At 47.6% G+C, this 25,652-nt stretch overlaps 1 long non-coding RNA gene across 2 annotated transcripts in view; it reads left to right on the plus strand.

The window, feature by feature from the left end:
* The first annotated feature begins 516 nt into the window (after window positions 1–516).
* Window positions 517–25,652, plus strand: part of LOC310753075 — a 39,797-nt gene continuing 14,661 nt past the window's right edge. Inside the window, exons 1-2 of one of the 2 annotated variants that reach the window (XR_014543152.1) lie at window positions 517–620; window positions 20,438–23,242. This is a non-coding gene — a long non-coding RNA (uncharacterized lncRNA). Of the gene's footprint in view, window positions 621–20,197; window positions 23,243–25,652 lie in introns of those variants that run through there. The other variant, XR_014543153.1, reaches the window with a different exon arrangement.

Genomic DNA, 25,652 nt, shown 5'->3' on the forward strand with positions numbered 1-25,652 from the left:
TTATGGAGACCCCCAACTTCCTTCTTCCTCGGGGGCCCTGATCCGGTATCTTTACCAGCACCTTGGAGAGCAGAAAATCTGGCACGGAGATGCTCCCCCAACAAAGCCTCATTTCTGCGCATCTGTGTTTAGTAGCGGCGCAGGAGCGAGGCCGGAAACCCCGGGAGGCGCAGCCCAGCCGGCCTTAGGAAGAGGCGTGGGATGGATCCATTTCTCATGCACCTTGGGGAATGCTGGCTATCCGGCCGCGCCTGCTGCCTCCCTCGCGTGTCTGCCCGGCGCGCTGGGGGTTAACGTCTGCTCCTCGGCGAGCTTGTCTGCAAAATCCTCCCTCGGATACCCAAGACCGTTCTCTTTTTTGAAAAAAAAAAAGGGGGAAAGGGGAAAAATCAATCTTCGGGGCTCGCGGCCAATAAGAGGAGTCCGGGGCTTCCCGATCAGCCAATCGGGGAGCACCCTCGGCGCTCATCTGACCCACCCCACCTCTTCCCTGAAAACTGCCCACATATGGGATGTATATGTAAAACGTCGAGCTCTGGCTCCTATAGAGACGGGTCGGGTCGCGACGTGGATTTGAACGCGGACCGGGAGCGAGCGGAGCCGGCGCCGGATGGGCTGAGGTGGGGAGGCGAGATCCCTTGCCAAGCGCGGGCGCGATCCGGGAGCAGCTTGAGCTCTCAGCGGAAACAAGGTCACGGGCTCCCTTCCCGCGGCGTCCGGCGTGGCCGCCACCGGGGAGCGCGGGACGATGCGCGCTGTCCGACGGCGCGCCCGCCCCGTCGCGCCCGTGGGAAAAGAGCATCCGCCGAGCGACCTGCGAGGCCGGGAGAGCGTGGCAGGGACCGGCGGCCGCCCTGCCTCCCGCCCCTCGCGAAAGAAAGGCTATTTGATTGTTGGATGGTTGTTTTCTTTTCTTTTCTTTCCGCGGAGGGAGCAGCGGGGCCGCCGCGCCTCTATCCAACTTTCCCCGCCGAGCCTCTTCGCAGACGCCAGCCAGGAGGGAGGGAGGGAGGGAGAGGGTCTCTAACCACCCCCGCCCCCCCCGCCCTTCATCTCCGCTTCGGAAAGCGCGAAGAAAGGAGGACCCCGCTCGGCTCCCACGGCGCCCCTTCTCCGCCAAGTGCCACTCGCGGCCGGGAAGGAAACGGCACACAAAGGGAAGGCATAGCCGGAGCGCGCCCCCCCCTTCCATCCAGCGCCGTCTTTGCCGCCCCGCCCCGGCGAGAGAGATCCGAGGAGGAGCCGTGAGTAAGGCGGCGGCGGAGGCTCCCCCAAGGCCACCCCACCCCACCCCGGGAAGGATCGCGGAGCACCTCGGGCGGCGGCGGCGGCGGGAGTGCTAGCCCCCCTCCCCGCCCCCTCCTCCCTTCCAGACGCGCCTGGGAGGGAAGGTCGCCGCCCGGCGGCCCCTTCCCCTCCTGTCTGCGGTCAGGATCAAGTGGGAAAGCTGGAGCGGCGTGACGGTGCGCCGGGCCTTAAATGTGCTGGTCACGGGCAGCCCCAGACGGCGGCGGCGGCGGCAGGGAGGGAGGGAGGGCGAAGCGACACCGCGTGGCCTCCCCCGCAGGCGACATGGGGGGGGGAGGGGGGAGGGGAGGCGAGGCCGGAGTCTGCTCTCGCCATCAGAAGTTCATGTGCTTTTGAAGTCCTAATCGCATTTCCAATAACTCCCCGCCGCATTTGCCCCCGTCTCCCTTTCCTAAGCGGGTGGGGGAAGACTAAGATTTTTTCCCAGATGAGAAATGGTTTTGGTTGTGGTTTTTTGCCATTTAGGGAAGTGAGACATTGCGATGGGTGAAATCGCCCTTCATCTCAGGCTTAGAGGCATCTCAAAAGCGAGGAAGTGCATTAGCAAAAAGGAACCCCTAGAGAAGTGTGGGCATGGGGGGGGGCAGAGCAGACCCTTGGGCCTGGCGAAGCAAGAGTGTCCCTTTGCTAGAAATGAGAACTTCTGCCGTGGGGCTTCTAGCAGTTTGCCCTGATCTCGGGATTATGCTGGTCAATAGCAGGTCCTGGCAGGGGACCAGTTCTGAGCTGCTGTCAGACTTCAGCCAAAACAGTCATGTGAAACTTTTGTGGAGTCTGCTGGGATGGAGGGAGACAAGCAGATGTACCTGGTGCACCTAGAACTTTTGCTCCTTTTGTTCCTTTTGTCTTGTGGGAATCTTACATGAGGTGTGTAAGAAGTGTATGAAGGTGTATTTCTGCTCCATTCTTCTGCTCTCTCCGTCAGGAGTCAGCAACTAGAATGCCTCTGGCCCCCAATCTGGCCCTTGCAGGGTGGGGCCTGGCTCCTTGAGTTGACAGCACAGGTGATATAGAGGGTGGCAGCCTCTAGGCAACCCTCCATACCCCTGAGCTGCTGACCAGGCTCTGGTTGAAGCATCTTGTCTTCGGGAATGGCCCGACTCCATAAGCATCTCTCTCCAGCTGTGCCTCTCAGAATGCCAGGGAAGCTGCTTTTGTGACAGGATCCTCCAGGAAAACGCTCTCCGCCTGGAGGCTTGTGCCTTGGCACTCAGGGAGATGGTAGCAGAGCAGCCTTGGGTGAACTTGGTCTCTTGGATTGTGTGGTGCAGTTTTTGAGGGCAGCCAAACTGCCTTGGCATGGCATGGCCTCTTGCCACCCTGGCAGAACTTGAAATGGATGTGAGGCACTGGGCAGGAATGTGCCATTTGCCGCTGTGCTGTGTTGCTTGATGATTGAAGTTGGCATAATCAAAACTAATTCTCATCTGCCACTGTGGAACGAACAGGTATGGCCAGAGAAATAACAGTAGTTGCAGGAGATATAGCTGTGGTGCCGAAGTACTTTTGTAAGGTATGAGCATTAAAAGTCCCATTATGTATCTGAACTTCATCCTTTAAAGGGAGGCAGAGCAGCATTTAATTTCTAAAGATGGGTGCACGGCTCAGGATTTTGTGGGAACCCTGTCCTTGGCTCATGCAAGTTGCCCTGCTTTTAAGCCTGTGGAATCAGACCAAAGTTGCTCAGTGCAATCTGTACGTGCTCAGAGAGACTCTTAATAGTCTGCTTCATAAGGGGCATTCGCCTCAGATGAGAGATGGAGTATTCATTTTGTGACGTTGAAGAGGGAGGGGGCACTAAGAGACAAAGACTTAACAGTGCATTTGCAAGGAACCTGCAAAAAAAAAGTTCTGTAGGTGATGTATCCAAAGTTTCTTACTAAGCAACAATACACAATACAGTTCTGCAATATGCCTTGCATATTCTCCTTTTGCAGTTAGGAAGACATTGGGAGCTGGCAAAATGGTTTCAGAAAGTGACCAGCTAACTGCATTTGTTCCCATTTAAGTCGGAAGGGAGAGCTTAGTCTACCTTGCTATAGATGACACTCTTTTCGTCCGTAGCAGTGAATATATTGCTAACTGGTACAAGTTGACCTTGCTGTGATACGGGCAGCAGAGCCACACGCTGCTGAATATTCATCTGCTCTTTGTCACCCAGGACCTTGTACAGAGGCCTCTCTAACACAACGAGGCAAAGAGAACCGCAGCTGGTGTCTGTTCACACTGTACGGATCCATCCTAGAGCCTGCCTAGATCCTATTGTCACAGAGAAGTAAAGAGAAAACTTTGAATAGCAAGTTTTCATACTAGCAGCGTAAAAGATAGCGGATTATTGAGGTGCCTGTCACTTCTGCAACCTGGAAATGGGCTTATCAAAGTCCATGTAATAGTTTGAAAGGGAACTTGCATGGTGATGTTTTCAAGATGGTAGATGAGAAGGCAGTTTTTGGCTGGTTTAAAGGCTGGCAGCGTTGTAGAATGGCATTGCCCCTGTGCCCTGGCCTAACACAGTAAAACTCACTAAGTAAATGAAAACAATTGTTGTGGGACTTGTACATAAAACATTTGTGCTTTGGACAGTAGCAGCCAGCAAGGTGTTGTGTGTTGATTAAAAACAACAACTATTAAGCACCCATCATTAAGCTATGATGATGTTAGAGGTGGGGGTAATGATAACAGGGGGTGTCTATAATTTATACATGATAGAGACTTGAGGTACACCTAAATCAACCTGACTGAATATTTTTGTAGCTTTGGGGAGACACCGGTTTGAAAATTAGTATTTGTATTATTATTTATCTTAATTCATGTCAAAGCATGAACGTGGGCTTAGCATTCATGAATTGCATCTACAAGATTCAATAAATGGTGTCCAATTCTCCATAAACGTATTCCATTTTTTACAGTCTTCTTATAAAATTTGTTAATTTGGCCATGGCCGCAAGGTCTCAGGATTTTGTTTGGTTTTTAAACACAGCAGCCTCTGAATAAGAGCAGTTTGTGGCTCCACAAGCTTTCTTAACTCACTTGTTCTTAACAGTGCAATCCTATAATAATGTCCACTCAGAAGTAAGTGCAGTTGAGTTTACTGGAGCTTAAGTTGGTGGGCATAGGATTGGAGGCTAAGCAAGGGACTGGATGTAGGAACGACAAGTTATGCAACATTTTCTTCCAAAAGTGGGGTCAGTTCCCTGCCAGAAGATACTGTACTTCCTGTTCAGTAAAAACTCCATAGCCTCCTCAGAGTGGGAAGAAAGACCCGACAACTTCACATGACTTTCGCTGCTTTCACCTGAGATCGTCACCCCATGCTGCATCTCCCAGCAAATTCCCCCCCCAAAAAAGGGGGCTGTTGTTACTCATCTTTTTAATGTGTCAGTAGTTGGGCGAATCCCCGCAACAGGGTGAGCTCCTGTTGCTCGGTCCCTGCTCCTGCCAACCTAGCAGTTCAAAAGCACGTCAAAGTGCAAGTAGATAAATAGGTACCGCTCTGGCGGGAAGGTAAACGGCGTTTCCGTGCGCTGCTCTGGTTCACCAGAAGCGGCATAGTCATGCTGGCCACATGACCTGGAAGCTGTACGCTGGCTCCCTCGGCCAATAAAGCGAGATGAGTGCCGCAACCCCAGAGTCGGCCACGACTGGACCTAATGGTCAGGGGTCCCTTTACCTTTACCTAGTTGAGCGATCTGATAACTGGCAGAGGTCCCAGAAATACACTTGCCATCCATCAATCTCAGCGATGTGCTGGAGATGTTACAAAGATACGCACCTGCAGCTGTTTCCCAGAAACAAGAACGTTCAGAACATGAGTGAAAGGGGGGCAACACGCTGCTGTGGTGGCAAGTGAGTCCCTTTGAGGTGAATTCGCCATCACTCCAAGCGAGAATCAGATCAGCCTGAAGCCAAGCATACAAGTTACAGCTTTATATCTCCCATTGGTTCGTAGGGGCGTACATCTCAGCAGTGGCATCCTGTGTTGCTGATAGTACCTTCAGAAAATGGATTTTCCTCGTGAATGCAGTAGGGGAAGAAAATGGTTGGGCCAGGCAAAAGCTACGGTCAGGCAAAGAATCATAGACACCGAGAGACAACAGGACTGCTCAAGGTGCCCCGACTATAAAATTGGAGAAATCGAAAGATATATAGCTGCACCGGCAGCATATCTCTTCTTTCTCGTATCCAAAAATGCAAGAAGGGTTTTTACACTCGCCAGAAGTTCAGCTCTGCCCTCGCCGGTCCTGGAAGGATCCCTTTTAAAAGTCCCATATGCTCAGAGACTTTGCGCCTGTTCATTGGGGGATATAGGAAGCCCAGAGCACTTGTTCTTTAGATGTTCCTTTTATGAAGAGGCACGTAGTGAGACCATTGATCCCCTGCTGGTGAGGCTCGCTGACCTCCCGGAAAAGCAAAAATTTGACCTTTTCCTGTTAGGCAAAGATCATAAGACGACCCGGATGGTCGCCAGATTCTGTGTACAGATCTGTAGGCGCAGACCATCCCCCAACCCAAACTAGTTGGTTAAGAAAATCCCCAAACTTGGTTCCATGGGTGACTCTGGGTCATCTCTCTGCGGTAGCTTATCTTAAAGTTTTAAGTGTCTATACGCTTATCACATTTATAAATTTTAAATTTATTGTTGTACATTGTTTTAAATGCTTGTTTTCCTTCTGGGATTGTACCCCCAGGTGTGTTTTATAAGCTGGCCTCTGACCGTAATAAATTATCTGTCTATCTAGGGGAAGAAAATGTTACTCAGTGTTAGCTGAGATTTCTACATTGCAGCAGGTTGGACTAGATGACCCTTGGGTCCCTTCTGACGCTAAGATTCTATTCTTCTTCTCCGTGTCCACTCTGGTCTTGTAGACAGTGTTGATTATCTCAGGCACTGTCGAGTATCAGTCCTCCCTGCTCATGCTTTTTGTATTTTTCTTCACACCTTACATGCACCTTAAGAGGCATCTAACAGTCTTGTCTGGAATTGTGTAGACTCCAGGATTTGAGATCAGACCTGGAAAGCTGTGAGCTCCCACTGGAGCAGAATCCTGTCTCTCTAATGCCACTAGCATTGCTGCTCTGGCCTGTGCTGAGTCACAGTTTCTTCCCAGCTTCTCAGTTTTTACCTGCTCTAAAGAAACTTGCTGATCTCCTTGGGAGAGGCACAAGTGTTTTGGCTCTCAAAGGGTTCGGTTATTTTTGGAGAGAGACCAGCCCTCATTCAGAGGATTCCTGCTCTGTCCAAGTGAATGGGAGGCAGAGCCAAGCCCATCCAAATGCCAGTGAGCTCATGTTTGCAGGGAGAGGCGGGGATTCCCAACGGGAAGGTGAAAGCTGATCGCAGACAGAGGAAGGGTCTGCTTCAACAATCTTGGAGGAACAAGAGCTGCGTTTCTTTGATGCCTGTGAAGTTGCTTTTGCAACACCTTTCACCCAAATTATTATCTTTCTAAAAAGTTATCAGCACCTGCTTTGTTACTCATATTTCTCCCAACCACTTCTTTTGCCTACTATGGTCCTGTCTACATTACTGATGTAAACCAGCTTCATGCCTTTTTGGCCATTAGGACTCGCCCCCAAGACACCTTGGGAATGGGAGACTTTGAAAGGACTAAAGATCAACACAGAGGGGATGCATGGGACTCCAAATTGCATCACCCAACTTTTAAAAATTGGATTTTGAGGGACTTCCGGGTTGGCGCCATCGCCGAATGGCGGACTCCCTCCGAGCTCCGGAGGGAGTCTGCTCGGCAGGGGCTGGGTTCTACCGCACCGGCGATGCGGGGACCCTTAGAAACCACGGCCACGGAGGCCGTGGACATGGAGACTCGGCTTGCACCGTTAGCGCCCTCCCGACTCGTGAAGGAGCCTTTTTAAAGGCTACGGATCGGGTGCCGGGGAGAAGCGTGGTGCCTTGAGTTTTCTGCTTCCCCTGCTGAGCGAAGCCGCATGCCATCCGGCGGAGAGCGCTGACTTCTTCCATTGAAAATTCGGACTTTTCAACAACAACCCGTGAGTAAATTTGGAAACCGGGTTCAAAAGGAGGAAAAAAAATTTTTTTTTTTCGAATTGGATACGAGCGGGGGGGATCCAAAAAGGAAGTCAGTCCCCTCCCTATTGTAAACTTTCCAAAACAAGGACGGGGAAACCAAGACCCAAAAAGGCTTGCATTGCTGATAAAAATCCAAAATTTCACGATGGGGAACTACAAGAACTGTGCTGGAGGAGGAACTGGAGAAGGGAAACGCAACCCCCCCCCCTGGGAACCGGGGCGACTGAAGAGAGAGCCTGGTGAAAGGAGTCGGAGATTTTGACAGCTGTCAAAATAGCTGTCAAAGTCGAAAAGTGGAGTGGATTTTATTATGAGAACTTGGCTGGTTAAATTTGATACAATTTGCTACAACTTGTTAAAATTTGGATACAAAATGGCGAATATGGATAACAAATTGACTTTTGGATTAGAGGAAACAAAGTCACAACAATCCCCCTTGAGGAGCTTCGGGACATTACAAGGATTGGGAAAGTGGAAAAACACCAATGGAACTTTACAGGACTGGTTATCTTCTGGGAAAGCTGCAAAACGGAAATAACATCTCGTCTTCAGGGTGTTTTCTTTTTTGTTTTTTTTAAAGGAGACAATAGATTTTTCTATTGAAGAAAGGAAGGGACTGAACGTAAGGTTTTGCCCCTGAATAACAACCATCCCTGCAGACTTACCAAACTTTCGAATTACAACGTTTTAGCAGCGGAACAAAGGGAATTTAGACTACAACCTGGAAAGAACAATGGAGGGAGTTCTATTATAGTTTTATTAAAGACTGAAGTTAAAGTTTTGAAAAATAATGATAATAATAATAATTTTGATTTTCAAAAAATTTATTTTTAATTTTAAAAAGAAAAAGCCAGCAAGGAGTTGGGGAAAAGTTGTGATTTATGGCCTTAAGAATTCCAGGCAGACACTAGGGGTTGATGGTCAGGGGGAAATTAAACCGGAGACAGGGGGGGGAGAACTAAGACTCCAAAGGCTTGCCAACTTTGTTATTTTTTGCTGAATTGGTCTATTATTCATTATATTTTTTTTTTATTTTCTACCTTTTCTGTTTCTATTATCTGGGGTGCTTCTTTTATTAAAAAATGGAAATTGTGGAATGACATGGGGTGGGTCTTGGGGAAAGAACACTGGGTTTTTTTTTCTTTTTTTTTATTATTATTAAGGGTAAAATAAATTAAGTTTCAATTTGAATGGGGAACTTGTTTGGCCAACAATATGAAAGGGGAATATGGTAGGGGTGGGGGAAGGGGGGAGTCCCGTAAAGTGATATTTTTTGTATTTTTGAAAAATTTTAATAAATATTATTTAAAAAAAAAAAAAAAAATAAAAATTGGATTTTGATTGGTTGGTTGAGGACAAACCACATGAGAAGGTGCATTGCTTCCATGGACTGCTTGTGAGCTTCCCTCCTTCTTCTTTGGCGATCACTTGTAGCCGAGTGAGATTGTCTTCCATGAACACGGTTTTAAAAGTGAGTACGTAAGTGACTGTGGAGGCCAATTCTGGACCCACACATCCTTCCAGAGTGGGGACATACATTTCCGGGCAGGAGTTGATCACGGTGAGGGTTTCCTAAGCATGCCTTCCTATTAGCACATTTCTCCCTTTCATCCTGAATTTGAGCGTCTTCCAAGCCCATGACACCTTGGGTAAAGGCTGTTCTCCAACTGGAGCGCTCGCAGGCCAGTGTTTCCCAGTTGTCGGTGTTTATACTACATTTTTTTTAGATTTGCCTCGAGAGAGTCTTTAAACCTCTTTTGTTGACCACCAGCTTTCCATTTTTAAGTTCGGAATAGAGGAGTTGCTTTGGCAGACGATAATCAGGCATCCGCACAACATGACCAGTCCAACCAAGCTGATGTTGAAGAATCATTGCTTCGACACGGGTGATCTTTGCTTCTTCCATTGCTTGTGAGCTTTCCAAGGGGCATTTGGCTGACTAATGTTAGAAAAAACATGTGGGCCAGGACAGGGGGAGACCTTGGCCCTCCAGGTATTGCTGAACTACAACTTCCATCAGTCCCAGAAAGCATGGTTAATGGCCAGGGTGGATGGGATCTCCAGCAGTATCTGAAGGACCAAAGGTTCCCCACAACTGGTCTCGATGGACCCTCTGATAAGATCCAGCAAAACCATCCTTATTCCCACCTCACTCTCCAGTTTAGTCCTCCAGTTGATTCTCTGCTGTTTTGCTTTCTGTAATAACTGGTAATGATACGGCGACAGTTGTCACGAAGGAGACAGAGGCTGTGTGGTGGGCTGGGCTAGATGGAAGCAATGGAGGTGACCTCTACCTTTGAACATTGGAGTACATTCCATCCTCCATCCAGGCAAACCAGAGGCATTATTGTAGTCTGGTACCACTGAGTCTAGGGCTTGCCGATCGGCAGGTCGGCGGTTCGAATCCCTGCAACAGGATGAGCTCCCATTGCTTGGTCCCAGCTCCTGCCAGCCTAGCAGTTCAAAAGCACATCAGAGTGCAAGTAGATAAATAGGTACCGCTCCGGCGGGAAGGTAAACGGTGTTTCCATGCTCTGCTCTGGTTTTGCCTGAAGTGGCTTAGTCCTGCTGGCCACATGACCCAGAAAAACTGCGGACAAACGTTGGCTCCCTCGGCCAATAAAGCAAGATGAACGCCGCAACCCCAGAGTCGTTCGTGACTGGACTTAACTGTCAGGGGTCCTTTACCTTTACCTTAACCATATTCCAGCCAGGAAGAATCAGCTGTGCCTACTGCTGTGCTGTGCTGCACTTGGAAAAGGTGGTGGAGGGATTCCACAGAGCTTCTGACTCTTCTGTTCTACATGCTGCTCATAAGGAGTGGGATTGTGTTGAATTGCACAAAGCCCCATTCCCAGTCCCCCTCCCACAATGTCCCTGTCCTTAGGGATGCTGCAGGGATCTGTCCCTAGCTCCCCTATGTGAAATGGATGGTGGCTGAGGTAGAGGTGATAATTTAGCCACTATTCCACCATAGCAATTAGAGCAGCTTCCAAAATCCAACAAATCCAACACAGCATAAAATCACGCTGGGCAGGTTAAAACAAAAATCAGGGCAGGGGGTGGGTTAATCCCCACTTCCCTCTGTGTAGCCATTCCAAAACTGGATCAGAACCTTCAGTTACTGTTTTGCTAAAAAGATCATGAGTGGAGAATTGTTGGCACCTGCTTCCAAGTAATGTGTAGTTTGGCTACCCAGAAACTTTTTGTACTCTCAGCTGGGGCTGGGCCTTTGGAGCCGTGTCTGAAGGAGCTGAGAGATGTCCTCTGGCTGCTGTAAGTGCCTCTTTGCAGCTCCATCTTCCACCATGCCCCTGGCTTCCCGGCAGAGTGGTCAGATTTATTTTTAGACTGGCAGGGGCGGGGAGGGGTTTGCACTTTTGTGAATGTGACTTAGTATGGGGAGCTGATGTGGATCTCGGGCGCTGCAGAGCTATCATTACTGCTCTGCAGAGTTTTATTTATAGCTCTAGGAGGTTTCACCCACCAAAATTTGCTATGGAAAGGGAAAATGGGCCCCTGGTTAGAGTCCTGCGGAGTTACTGTGGATGGACCTCTCCTCCATGTTAGAGAGGCAGGTAATTTAGGACAGGGGTCAGCAAACGTACCGCGCCTCGGGCCAGTGTCTCCAGCGCCAATCGTGCGGAGGGCGGGGGAGCGTGTGCCCATACATGTGCGTACATGCTATTTCCAGCGCACTTCCAGGTCAGAGGAGCATCGCAGATAGCTTGTGCGCATGTGCATGGGCCTCCTCCAACCCAGGGGTGCACCGGAAATAACGCTTGCGCACGCACAAATAACGCTTGCGCATGCGCCCAAGCTATTTCCGGTGCTCCTCCGACCTGGAAGTGGGCAGCCAAGCAGCGCAGCGTCTGTAAGAGGGGTCGCCGCGGGCCGGATAAACGAGTCCCCTGGGCCTTATCCGCCCCGCGGGCCTTAGTTTGGGGACCCCGATTTAGGACGTTGCCCGCCTCCACTGTCTCCATGCACGCACATGCAAACACACCAATACAAGCTGCCAGACACAGCCAGCCTGTCCCTGTGGGAGAATGCACATCTTTGTATACATAGGAGGCAGTGGTCTCCCTTTCCTTGGAGGGTTTAAAGCAGGGATTGGATGGCCACCTGTCATGTACGATCTAGTTGAGATTCCTGCATTGCGGGGGGTTGAACGAGATAACCCTGAGGGTCCTTTCCAACTCTACAATTCTATGAGGCTCCGTGTGTGTGTGTGTCACACGAAATGTGCATTAGCAGAGTTGTCAGTTATTCTGGTTTAATCACCAAGGCTGTACTTTGAAGACTTTTTTTATCCCAAAGACATTCATGTTTTATGCTTTATTAATAAATATGTAATCTGTATTTACATAGTACCTACGGCTAAGCACAGTACCTAAAGTGTTGAAGGACAGGCCCCTACCTACAGATTCATAATCTGAAAGCAAACTTTTAGCAGAAAATGGGTCAACGGAAGTGGAAAATCCTTCTGTAGAAGAATTTCTGCATCCGTGTAAAGAAATTGTTAATCACTTTAGCACAATGGCTGTTGCTGCAGCAGGGTGGGTGGTCAGGGAAGGAAGGCAGACGGAGGTATTCTGCAGGTGCAAGAGCACAGGTGGGCAGAACATGGTCCAGCAGCCATAAGCAAGCCCCAACTACATGTTATGTTCCCCCTCCTGTTGCTTCCTGAAGCTACTTCATCTTTCCATCCCATCAGAATCCCTTCCTTCCTGTTTGTTTCCTCCTGGTGCTCCTGGCTTTTAAAATTGTTTCCATGTAGTTTCAGAACAGTTTGAAGGGGGCCACGTTTTATTTTATTTCCGTTTTTCCTAGTTGTATGGCCCGCCATCTAAGAACAAATTGGTAGGCTTCCAAGAAGACTAAAGTCACTTTTATGCATTTTCAAGAACAGTAGCTGTATTGGTGCATTGCCCAAAAACAGCAACTTCCACATACGGTGGACGCTCGGGTTGCAAACGTGATCCGTGCGGGATGCACGTTCGCAACCCGCAGCGTCCACAACCCATAGCGGCGCGTCTGCGCACACACAGGTTGCTATTTGGTGCGTCTGTGCATGCGCAAAGCGCAATTTAGTGCTTCTGAGCATGCGCGACCGCCAAAACCCAGAAGTAACCCATTCCGGTACTTCTGGGATTCAGCGATTCGCAACCTGAAAAAACGCAACCTGAAGCGTCTTTAACCCAAGGTATGACTGTACTTTTTTGAAAGAAACCCCATCCATCCCAGTGGGGCTTGTTTCTGAGTAGACCTACATAGGACTGGGAATTCTAATTGGAGTTGACCAGAATGAAAATTGTAGTAGGGCCCTCTTTATTCTGGATTAGTTAATCCAGAACATTTTTGCCTCTGGCTCTGTCTGGCCAGTGGCAGCATGGGGACTTTGGCAGATCACCCCTGAGGGAATGTGGCCCTCAACAGCAACGAAAGAGGAAGAAACTGGCCCCTGGTAGTATCCCTGTCATTGATCTATTTTCTGCCATAGATGTGGAGTTCTGTGCAAGAATGCTGCTGCTTTTCTCGTAGAATTCATTCTCAACTGGTGCAGTTGTAAACAAACACTCTGGGTTCTCTCTCTCGCCTCCCAAGGAAAGACTTCCCTGAACTACTCCTTGCTCTGGCTGTGCGCATGTGATGTGGGGGGGAAGACATTTTATAACGATAACCGTTGTGGCATGCTCCATTTCCAGTACTTGGTGTTCCAGAGAGCTGCTCTTGGGGGCTATCGGCTTAAATAATTGAACCGTCTTAAAAGCACCTTTATATAGATCTCTGCTTATGGAGCAGGAGGCCTTGTGCTAGTTCTAATTTCAAAGTTCTCTTAATGCATCTTTTTTCAGGGCAGGAAAGGCTTACAGATCCTGCCTAGCGCTCGAAAATGTGCGGGACACGTTGGGTCAACTTGTGTGTTGTTGCCGCATGCAATATTCATTCCGTGCTGGGATCACGCAAACCGTGAGGGGAACAGCCAATCCTGATCATAGCTGTCAGCTTACAGATATGAAAATAAGGGATCAGCGGCCTTGAAAATAAGGGATCAGCAGCCAAAATAAGGGATCAACAATTACTTTGATAAAATACATATTTTGTTGTGTGCAAATGGCTTTAGATACCTATTAGGTCCATAAATTACCATATAGCATATATTCAACACAAAAAAACAGCAACAATTTGTTGTTGACAAAGGACAGCTGGACATAGAAAGGGCCCCATTACCTTCAGTAGCTTATTTAAGGGACATCATCAATAAGGGACAGCAGCGGGACATGGCGCTGGGATAAGGGACTGTCCCGCCAAATAAGGGACGCTTGACAGCTATGATCCTGATTTACTCATCACATTTAGATTCTGTCTTTCCTCCCAGGAGTTCAAGGCAATGTCCTCTCTCTCCCCCTTTTATCCTAAAAAACAACTTTGCAAGGTAGGCCAGGCCAGCCTCACCCTCTCAGCTAGATGGCCAAATGGATATTTGAATGGGGGCTCTAGCAAGTCTTAGTTAGGCAAAACTCTAGCCATGACTGCTCTTATCTCCTCTTCGAGTTTTGTGTTCTTTTGGATGATTCAGGTTTGAATTTCAGCCCAGCTCTTGGCTCCCTGAGTGGTGGCAGGTAGGAGTCATTATGTCTCAGCCTCAGGTCTGCATCTGTGGTCTTTCAAAAAAATAAAAGGGAATGCACTTCACAGAGTTTCTTAATTAAAATCGTTTAAAAGGTAATTATTTTTAAGAGGCATCAGTGCAGAGAGCTGGGAAGAGGAAAGTCAGACACACCCATTTCAACCAAATCTTTCAGTTTCTGTGATTTCCCTGGTCAGCGTTGTGAATCTGACACTGCACAAATATGATTTTAAAAGGAATGACCTGCGTGCATTGGCTGTTTTTATAGAGTGCCACGTTCAGTATTTATAGTGCAACCTTTGTGTTCCTTCCCTGCTCTACTAGGTGTTAAATGGGAACTTCTTTCATTTGTGAGAGCCCGTTTTGTGTTTTTTAATCCAATGTGCTGTAAACAGTAATGAGGATGTGAAATATGCCTGGGTTCTTCCAGAGGACAAAAAAAGAACAAAACTCAACAATGAACAAAATTGCTGAGGCAACACTAGTGCCATGTTAGCGGGGGGAGCAACTAGGTGGCACAGAGCGGGATAGTTGGCATTGCCAATAGCACTGTGGGGCATGCAGAGATGACCATATGCCCTCCAGTGCTGGAGAATAGGCACTCACATCCGAGTGTTGTTGCTGCTGCTGATGTTTTAAGCAAGGTGATTATTGCAGTGCCACGAGATACTGGCACTACTACTACGTATTATTACTATTGCTATTACTATTACTGTTATTTATACCCTGCATTTCCCCCAACACTCAAGGCAGATAAAAAGAGAAACAGCTAAAAAGGGGGGGGGGGAATCATTAAAAAGCAATTAAACATTAATAAATTTAATGCATGGGAATCACCTGGTTCCTGCTTTCTTCTGTCTTAAAAAAAAAGGGTGTGTATGTACATATGTATATATATATATATGTGTGTGTGTGTGTTGTTGTTGTTGTTTTTGTGTGTTTGTATTCCCAAACTTGCAGAGGGGTGCCCTTACCAAATGGTGGGGGAACTCTCTGGAGCAGGGGTCAGCAACCTTTTTCAGCCGTGGGCTGGACTACCGTCCCTCAGACCATGTGGTAGGCCGGACTATATTTTGAAAAAAAATATGAATGAATTCCTATGCCCCACAAATAACCCAGAGATGCATTTTAAATAAAAGAACACATTCTACTCATGTAAAAACACACTGATTCCCAGACCGTCCATGGGCCGGATTTAGGAGGCAATTGGGCCTTAGGTTGCCTCCCCCTGCTCTGGAGAAAGGAAACCGGTTGTTGTCGTCTGAAAGTTGAGGAGAGAGGAGCAAATACTTGATATGAGCGAAGAGTGCATGTTCTCATCACTTCTGTGTGATGTCACAGGGAGGGCCGGCCCTACTATTAAGCAGAGTGAGGTCACCTCCTGCCTTAAGCACCGGATGCTGGAGGTCAGCCTCCTGGCAGCTCCTCCTGAGCCTTCCCCCCCCCCCAGCCATTCCACTCCCTTAGAAGACGGGGCTGCGTATGCAAAATGCTGGTTAGTGCTGGGCCCTCTGACTAGCCCTGCTATGCTGGTTGGAGTTGATGGAAGTTGGGAGTCCAGCACATCCCCAAGTTAGGGAAGGCTGTTTTTTAAAAATACAAAAATTAATGCCTTTCAGGTGCTACTAGAAGTTGTTTTTGCTGCCACATATATTTTTTTTTCTGGATGAAGGGTGGCATACAAATTTAATTGTTGTTTAGTTGTTTAGTCGTGTCTGACTCTTTGTGACCCCATGGAGCAGAGCACGCCAGGCACTCCTGTCTTCCACGGCCTCCCGCAGTTTGGTCAAATTCATGCTGGCCGCTTCGAGAACACCATCCAACCATCTCGTCCTCTGTCATCCCCTTCTCCTTGTGCCCTCCATCTTTCCCAACATCAGGGTCTTTTCCAGGGAGTCTTCTCTTCTCATGAGGTGGCCAAAGTATAAATAACAATAACAATAACAATAATATATTTATTTCACAAAATTTATATGCCACCTGATTGTAGGAAGAAAACCTCAAAGCAGTTTACAAAAAAAGATAAAAACAATAACATTGTCACTAAAAACATTACAGCCACAATTTTAAACATACAGAAAGTTAAAACTGGAATAGAACAGCATGGAACAAATTAAAACTCCTGCAGGCTTCCTAAACATCTGGGTAGGCTTGTCAAATTAAGAATGACTTCAAGCAGGTGCCAGCATGGCTTCTCCTAGAGGAGTTGTGAGCAATGAAGCACTTGTCCGTTCCTTGCTTGGTGGTGTCCTCCCTTCACTTAACCGAACCCCGTCAAATGTCTTTGCATTGCCCTCGCTCAGGCATAGGCAAACTCGCCCTCCAGATGTTTTGAGACTACAAGTTCCATCATCCCTGACCACTGGTCCTGTTAGCTAGGGATGATGGGAGTTGTAGTCCCAAAACATCTGGAGGGCTGAGTTTGCCTATGCCTGCCCTGGCCTTGTTTTGATTTCGGTAACCATTTGGCGAACCAAATGAGTTCAATGCAAATTAAGTTTTGTAAAATGTTTGCCGTGAAACAGAAAAGCAAAAGCAAATTGAGGACACAGCTGTACCATGCATGCAGTTGCAGTTCAGCTTGAAACAGGAAGTGTGTGTTCAGCAGATCATTCCATGCCATGTTGCAGGGGGTTCCCTCTGTGGGGAGAAATGTGCCGCAAACACTACTATCACACACCCCCAGCTTGCTCATATGAACTGGTACGGCTTCGGATAGTTGCTGCATAGCTTGGAGCCATTGAATGTTTTTTTTTTCTTCTGAACAGCCTCATCTAACCTCTGAGCATAGTACTTCCTGTGTGTAGACATGGTCCTGAATGCTATCTATTCAAGTTCAGAGGACTGTAGATTTCCAGTACTTAACTCTTCTTGCTCAATCTTCTTCTACCTATAAGTGCACTTGCTCAGTGACTGGAATCTTTCAGGCTTGGCTCAGTCTTCTTATTTCCATCAGATTTACCCCGCATGCATGAATGCATTAAAGATGATTGGCATAAGCAGGTCACTGAAATACTGCAAATGGGTCGTTGGAAAACAGGTGCATGTTTTTTTAAACAGATTTCCCTCCGGAAAGGATAAATCTGGATTACGTGGGGGAAGATATGGGTTGGCATTTTGTTGACAAGGACATCATGAAAAGCACTGATCTTTCAGTAAACATCTGTGCGGAAGCACCTGATTTCTCCATCTTTGAGAAACCAATAGAAAAGCTTGAACTTTTTGGGGTTAAATTGCACTATACGAAGGTGAACCTACAGAGAGGTGGGCACATCAAACAGCTGGTTTTTGGTGCTGTTACGGGCAGCAGAGTAGGAGACAGGTCTGAGCTGTGGACCACCGTCTACCAGGAAATCCTCGTGCAGGTCCAGGGCATGAGGCAGAGAGAGGGGGGCGACTGCCCCAGGAAACAGACCCGGGTGGGGTGGGGTGTGGAGCACCAACAAGTTGTTGGAAGGATAGAGCTGTGTGTGCCACAGGGCCTGTCCTGCATCTTCCTAAACTAGCTTCCTGCCCATTGGTGGCTGGTGGGTCCCATTGGAATTGGTAGGATGAAGGCAGGCAGCAAAGTCCCTTTGGCGATCTTGCACTCATCCTACTGAAAGGATCAGGGGCTCTCATTTTTCCCCAGCTGGACTTCAGCAGGAGACTTTTCTGGTGGGTTATACCCTTCATTAATTGTTGTTGTTGTTGTTTAGTCGTTTAGTCATGTCCGACTCTTCGTGACCCCATGGACCCCATGGACTCCTTTCTTCCACTGCCTCCCGCAGTTTGGTCAGACTCATGCTGGTAGCTTCGAGAACACTGTCCAACCATCTCGTCCTCTGTCGTCCCCTTCTCCTTGTGCCCTCCATCTTTCCCAATTAATTAGCAGGTGCCAATTTCCTTTCCCACCCTGGGCATCAAGATGTCTTGGGCTGGCCCTAAGTGGTCCTACATCTTTGTGTCCACATTTCCACAGGAAAACTGGCTAGCCCCCCACAGCTTCAGCTCTGCATATATTTAATATAAAGATGTGGAGGAAGGAAGGAAGGAGGCTGTTGCCCAAAGGAAGTGCTTAGCTTAATGTTCCCCTCAAGAGTGTTTTGAGTTGAGATGTGGGAGTAAACTGAGTGGTTGTTTTGAGGCAGGTAACTGGTGGCCAGGAGCCAGGACTCCTGGGTTCTCTTTGGCCTAATAAAGAGGTGGTGTGTTGTTAGGAGTTCAGGGCGTTTCTTAATACCAGGTCAGACAACTTGTTCATCTAGCCCAGTATTGTCTACTCTGGCTGGAAGTGGCTATCCAGGGCAGAGGTCTTTGACATCTTCACCCATGACGACTCAGCGTTTTTAACTAGAGATGTTGTTGTCGTTTAGTTGTTTCCGACTCTTCGTGACCCCATGGACCAGAGCACACCAGGCACTCCTGTCCTCCACTGCCTACCGCAGTTTGGTCAAACTCATATTAGTAGCTTTGAGAACACCATCCAACCATCTCGTCCTCTGTCGTCCCCTTCTCCTTGTGCCCTCCATCTTTCCCAACATCAGGGTCTTTTCCAGGGAGTCTTCTCTTCTCATGAGGTGGCCAAAGTCTTGGAGCCTCAGCTTCAGGATCTGTCCTTCCAGTGAGCTTCTGGCTGTGGACAGTTTTCAAGAAAAAGCTGGGCAGACCATTGCTGAAGATGTATTTAGGTCAGGGCTGAGCCAGCTGTGCTAGCAACTCAAGAGAGGTTGTGATGCGGTTTTAATATGTGTTCCATAGCATAGTGGTGCATTATTATTATTTTTTAAATATTTTAATTAATTTTATTAAGTACAAATTAGAAAATCTATAAATATAGATTGGAAATGGCTGTGTATAGTGAATACTTATCTTCTTTTAAAAATGTTCACTTTTAATTTTTTTTCTTCTACTTTTTTTTCTTTGTTCTTTTTTCTGATATCTTACCTTTTATCTCACTTCTTTATTGTGAATAGCATTTTATAGAGGTATAAATACCTGTAAATATGAAAAGAGACAAAATATTCTCTAATTTTTTTCTTGGTTACATGTATTTTATTTTTTCTGTTGTATTTTCCTTTTTTGTAAATATGTATGTTTTTCTAATTTTTCATTTCGGCAATTTTAGACTTTGGGCTTAATGGTCTTATCGAAAGGGAACTCTCTAAATGGCATTACTTAAGAATGCTTTCACTATGACACCCTTATTTTGACGATAGGAAAGAAGACCACTGCTGAGGTCTCATAGGGCACTCCCAAGCTGTTGCTGTTTTCGGGTAGAATTCGACCCGTAGCAGAAAATTCTGGTTGTGCAATTAAAGTTGATTTAGCAACAAGCTTCCTTCCTCCCCACCCACCCAAAATGGGCCTTTGGTGAAAGGGAAAGTGGTGGGGGAAATTCACTGTACATTTGCCTGGCGCGTGACATCGTCTAAACCTCCCCAGAAAACAAATCAGAATGAAGGCTCGCTAAATGGCTGACATCATCTAACCTTCCCACAAACAAATCAGGATGAATGCTCAATAAGCAGGTCATCTGGAAATGACCACAGAAAGGGAGTTTTTTCAGGGGGAGGAAACTGGGCCAAGCTGTATGTTAACCCTGTTTCTAGAACGAGATACCAAGTGAGCAGAATATGGGCATATCCTTGGCCAGAGAACAGAGATGCCATTAATGTACCAAGCCAGTCCAGGGGTGTGTGTGTGTCCAGCCACTAGAGGAGAAACGAGAAATGCCGCCCTATCTTGCCACTGCTGCTGCTGCCATCACCGCCACCCTCATGAAATGGCTGTAGATACGATCAAAGCCAAAAGCAGGTTTTCGTGTACTAAAATAAAGAAATAAGATGTGTTAAGGTATCCTGGGGTATGCCATAGGTAAAGGTAAAGGGACCCCTGACCATTAGGTCCAGTCGTGACCGACTCTGGGGTTGCGACGCAAATCTCGCTTTATTGGCCGAGGGAGCCAGCGTACAGCTTCCAGGTCATGTGGCCAGCATGACTAAGCCGCTTCTGGCGAACCAGAGCAGCGCACGGAAACGCCGTTTACCTTCCCGCCGGAGTGCTACCTCTTTATCTACTTGCACTTTGATGTGCTTTCGAACTGCTAGGTTGGCAGGAGCAGGGACCGAGCAAGGGGAGCTCACCCCGTTGCGGGGATTCGAACCGCCGACCTTCTGATCAGCAAGTCCTAGGCTTCGTGGTTTAACCCACAGCGCCAACCGCGTCCCTATGAAATGGCTGCAGATATGATCAAAGCCAAAAGCAGGTTTGTGTGTACTAAAATAAAGAAATAAGATGTGTTAAGGTATCCTGGTATGCCGTGGAAAGCCGGATTTTGCAGCCTCTATCAATCATGGCGATTTTTTTGTATTTGCTTAGTTTGCATAATGTTGCTCCATTTCTGCCTAGCCATGAGGAGGAGCAATGAGATATGTGAGCCACTGAAACTTCTCTTCTGGCTTTAGATTTCACCCAGATGACATCCCAAGCTGCACATTACGATCACAAGGACTAGAAACTTGCCTGAATCTGGAGCCTTTGGAGTGCAATATTCGACTGCTGAGTTATGGCCTCAAGGAAAGGATAGCCTGAAAGTTTGCAGACCACAACTCAAGGCCTGTTTCATTTATTCTTTTCTTTGCATGATGTGCCTACTATGTTATCGTGTGAATTGATCTGTGGCATAACCTCTCCTGTACCCCTCCTGCCCAATGGGCATGAAAAACACAGACACTTCGGCTGGCTGCTTTCATTTCTCTCTGGCTTTGAGTGCCCACTGGTGGTTTGGGTTTGCACGGTACTTCTCATTGTTTTAAATTCTAAGCAACTTTTTGAACCCTCATTCCAGCCTCGCTATACAAGAGCTGGGAAATCCAGTTTTCTTTTTTCTTAAGAACAGCCTTCCCTGCTCCCCTTTCCCCCCACCTAAATTGGCCACCCTCTGAAATTACTATTCGTAGCACAGTAGGGGTGGGAGGGACATAATTGTATCTTTTTGCAGATCTTCTGCATCTCTTATAGTTTGGCCTCTTGAGTATTTTGCCTGTGCTCACTGCCACTGTGGCACTTAATCCAGCACCAATAACTGATACAGTGGCAGACCTTGGCGCCTCGAATTTCAGTGGCGCCTTGTATCCACCCTCCCACCAACCTCTCGCCTTTCGTTGGGCATCATAGTTGTGGCGCCTGCTGCAGTACCCCAGAAGCTCTGCGCCCAATGTGTCCGCACTGGTCGCGCTCCCCTGAATCTGCCTTTGGTTGATAATTCTGCAAGCAGAGAATGGGGAAGAGCCTCTTTCCTGATTGCAGTAACTCCTCCTTCGATCGGAATAAGCCTATGGAAATAAACAACAGAACACGAGCATCTTCTTGTCTGAGCAATTTCGCTGCCCAAGAAAACTTGAAATATACACAAAGAATGTGACGTTCCTGAATGGTAGAACATTCCCAAAAGAGGCCACTTTGCCATGTCTACCTGTGCACATGAATGTTTTCAGTTGTTTGGGGTCTTATTATTCAAGGTCCACAGGAGCACTGGTCTGTATAAGGATAAGCACATGGCCTTTCGTGTACTACCACCCCAACACAAACTGATTTTTTTCTTAAGCTTTTAACATCCTTTCCCTAGACGTTTCAGCCATGGCAAAAAGAAGTGTGCAATATAATCACTGCCTGTGTACATTTTTAAAGTACCTTTAAAGTACCACCTCCATCGTTCTGCCCGGACACTGAGGTCCAGTTCCGAGGGCCTTTTGGCAGTTCCCTCACTGCGAGAAGCCAAGTTACAGGGAACCAGGCAGAGGGCCTTCTCGGTAGTGGCACCTGCCCTGTGGAACGCCCTCCCACCAGATGTCAAAGAGAAAAATAACTACCAGACTTTTAGAAGACATCTGAAGGCAGCCCTGTTTAGGGAAGCTTTTAATGTTTAATAGGTTATAGTATTTTAGTGTTTTGTTGGAAGCCGCCCAGAGTGGCTGGGGAAACCCAGCCAGATGGGCGGGGTATAAATAATAAATAATTTATTATTATTATTGTTATTATTATTATTATTATTAAGCAGGTGAAATGTTACTGGCCATTGGCCCAAACGGCCACACATGATCAGAGACAAACTCTCAAAATGAGCACCAGATCTGCAGATTCCTACATCGCAGGTATGCAGGGTCCCTTCCAACTCTACAATTCTGTGATTCTATATTTTTCTCGGTTACAAGGGGACAGTCGATGTGAAAGGCAACCTCTTCAGAGAAATCGAACAGTTCCAGCGAGTCCTTGGACATTGCCTTATGGCTAGCCTGATCGTTGGTCCATTGGGCTTAGCGCTGTCCACACTGACTGGCAACAGCTCTCCAGGATCTCACACACGAGTTTCCCCACTCCTTTTAGGTGCTGGGGCTTGAACCCGGGGCGTTCTGCTTGCAAAGCATGTCTTCCGCCACGGAGCCACCTTCCCCTGTTTCCAGCACTCCTGGATCAGACCAAAACTTCCTCTAGTCCAGCATCTTGCTTCTCACGTGCAGGGAGGGCTGGGAAAGATGTCTGTCTGAGAACAAAAAAGAAGAAAACCCAGCAAACCAAAACAAGTGTTAAAAAAAAAGAGAAAGTAAAGCAGATCAGGTAAAAAAAAATTATAGTGGCTTAAAAGGTCTGTAGGGACGCGGGTGGCGCTGTGGGTTAAACCACAGAGCCTAGGACTTGCCGATCAGAAGGTCGGCAGTTTGAATCCCCGTGACGGGGTGAGCTCCCGTTGCTCAGTCCCTGCTCCTGCCAACCTAGCAGTTCAAAAGCACGTCAAAGTGCAAGTAGATAAATAGGTACCACTCCGGCGGGAAGGCAAATGGCATTTCTGTGCACTGCTCTGGTTCACCAGAAGCGGCTTAGTCATGCTGGCCACATGACCCGGAAGCTGTACGCCGGCTCCCTCAGCCAATAAAGCGAGATGAGCGCCGCAACCCCAGAGTTGGCCACGACTGGATCTAATGGTCAGGAGTCCCTTTACCTTTACCTAAAAGATCTGTAAACCTTGGGATGCTAAAAGGAAAGGAAGAAGAAAGGTGTTCAGCTGGCACTCTAGTTAAACATCAAACTTGGTTTTCCCCAGGGAGAGTATGCCAAAGGCATCACCGCCAAGAAGATGCTGTCTCTGGTCGCCTTTACCCCCAGATGATGCGGAGTTTGGGATGGATGAAGACAGTCCAGCAAGCACCTGAGTCCTAAGCTGGGTACTCATGAGAAGGTGGATGAGCCTGACCTCTCTGTCTCCCCTACTTGTGAGTAAATGTAGTGAACCTGGTGCATCTCCACTTGCTGCCTTATCCCTGTCTTCTTGTCTCTCTTGTCTGTCTCTGGTGTGCACCTGGGGTGCTTGCAGGAGCAAATAAGAGATGTGGAAGGGAAGGAGGGAGAGAGAGGGAGCTGCTGTAGAGAGGTTTCGGTGCCTAGTGCTGCAGGAAGGAGACCTGGCCCCAGCAGCAGACTGTGTGTAAGGAAAGGAAGGAAGCTAGCTCTCTGCTTGTCTGGCTCAGAAGTCAGAGAAGCTGCAGCTGGTCCCCCTTTTTGGCAGCCTGCTGGAGATGGCAGTCGCTGTGGTCCTGCAGAAAACAGAAAACAGAGCTCAGTCCTGGGCAGCAAGAACCAAGAGCGATGACCTCAGCAGCTCTTGCCTGTCAGAACTGATGTGTGTTGGCATCTTTGTCCTGGGGGCTCCTGGCTGTCTGCGCATAAACTCCCTTGGTTCCTTCTGCAATGTGCACCAAAACAGTGCTGGGCTCTTTTAGAGGAGATGCCCCCAGCTCTGAAAATGGGGGAATTTGATGCCGATGGATGGTCTCAGGGGGAAGGATCCAGAGGGGATAAGGGACTGCTCCCCAGTCTCTCAACCCTTGGCTTGCCACAAGGGTCTTCATGTGCTCCCAAACCCGAACCTTTCCTTCTTGTAGTGGGTGGCACTGTGGTCTAAACCACAGAGCCTTTTGGGCTTCCCGATCAGAAGGTTGGCGGTTCGAATCCCCGCGACAGGGTGAGCTCCCGTTGTTCGGTCCCAGCTCCTGCCCACCTAGCAGTTCGAAAGCACATCAGAGTGCAAGTAGATAAATAGGTACCGCTCCGGCGGGAAGGTGAACGGCATTTCCGTGCGCTTTTCTTGTTCGCCAGAAGCGGCTTAGTCATGCTGGCCACATGACCCTGAAAGCTGACAAACACCGGCTCCCTCGGCCTATAGAGTGAGATGAGTGCCGCAACCCCAGAGTCCGTGACTGGACCTAACGGCCAGGGGTACCTTTACCTTTATTGCGTTGTTAAAGATGTCAGCTTTACTTTGTGTACTTCCTTGCATCTGCTGTTTTCTATTTGCATAGCTTGGAAAAATACACTGTATATCGTAAAAACTATATTTCCCATCCGTAACAACTCCGTTACCCAAGCAGTATTTCAAATATAATAATATTTGCATAAATCAGCAATGCATTTCCAAAATAAAAGGCAGAGTAAATATATTCAGTAAGTTTCATCAGGGCTGGTACGACTTGCACGCGTGTAATTTTCAATTGTAGTTTTAGCTTTACTGTAATCGGTTATACAATGGTTTAATAGTAACATGAATAAGGCATATTTATTACTATAATTTAGACTGCAAAGCATGTATACTATACTAAGGAGTGAGACAAATTGAACTCAACTTACCTTTGAGTTAACCTGTGTTCGATTCCCTCTGCAGACTGCATGGTTTAATAGATAATTTGCGTTGAGTTAACGAATTTTTTGCAAGATTAGTAAATTCATATTACAGTGGTAGCTCAGGTTACAGACACTTCAGGTTACAGACGCTTCAGGTTACAGACTCTGCTAACCCAGAAATAGTACCTCGGGTTAAGAACTTTGCTTGAGGATGAGAACAGAAATTGCGTGGCGGTGGCGTGGCGGCAGCGGGAGGCCCCATTAGCTAAAGTGGTACCTCAGGTTAAGAACTGTTTCAGGTTAAGAACGGACCTCCAGAACGAATTAAGTTCTTAACCTGAGGTACCACTGTACTACAAATTCAGTATTGATGCAGAAGAAATGATAGAATTTGGTCTTAAGTATTTTATGGTCTTTTGGAAAAGCAGACAATTAAGTAATGAAGGCAGTAGTGGCTTAAAAGATAGTAAAAGTTCTCTCAAAATGATACAAAATGCAGACAATCATGGATTCACGGCTGGGAGACATTAGGCAGGCTGCTCTCCTTAGGTTTTCTGGGAGCAGCTCAGTTGTGCAAAACCCTGGGGAGGAGGAAAGGTCTTTTTGCAGGAGTCTCACCCAGTAGACCTGCCCTTAATTGCTTGAGCCTCCTCTACAAAAGCTAACTCCCAGAACCAGAGAGTTTGGAAGGATGTAATTAACAGCTGCATCTGAATAAAAATTGTGCTTGAATCTTTTCATTCGCCTTGTACTTGGTGTTGCTGGGGAATTCGAAGATGCCAGAAAAATCAGTGCAATTTTGAAATCAGTAGTTAAAACCAGTCCAGTATTGAAAGGTCCAGCCGGCCACTTTGATTCAAAATGGCATCCAGTGGTATCCAAACATAGACAGAAACCTGCTCCTTGAACCATCATGCAATTTATTTATTTTGCTACGTGTATCTTTGAGAGGGGTCTATATGCATACTGAGCAGACAAACAGCTTTCCAAAATGCATAGTAGGTA

The sequence above is a fragment of the Podarcis filfolensis genome (assembly GCF_964270895.1).
Source record: "Podarcis filfolensis genome assembly, chromosome: 17".
Taxonomy (NCBI): Eukaryota; Metazoa; Chordata; class Lepidosauria; order Squamata; family Lacertidae; genus Podarcis; species Podarcis filfolensis.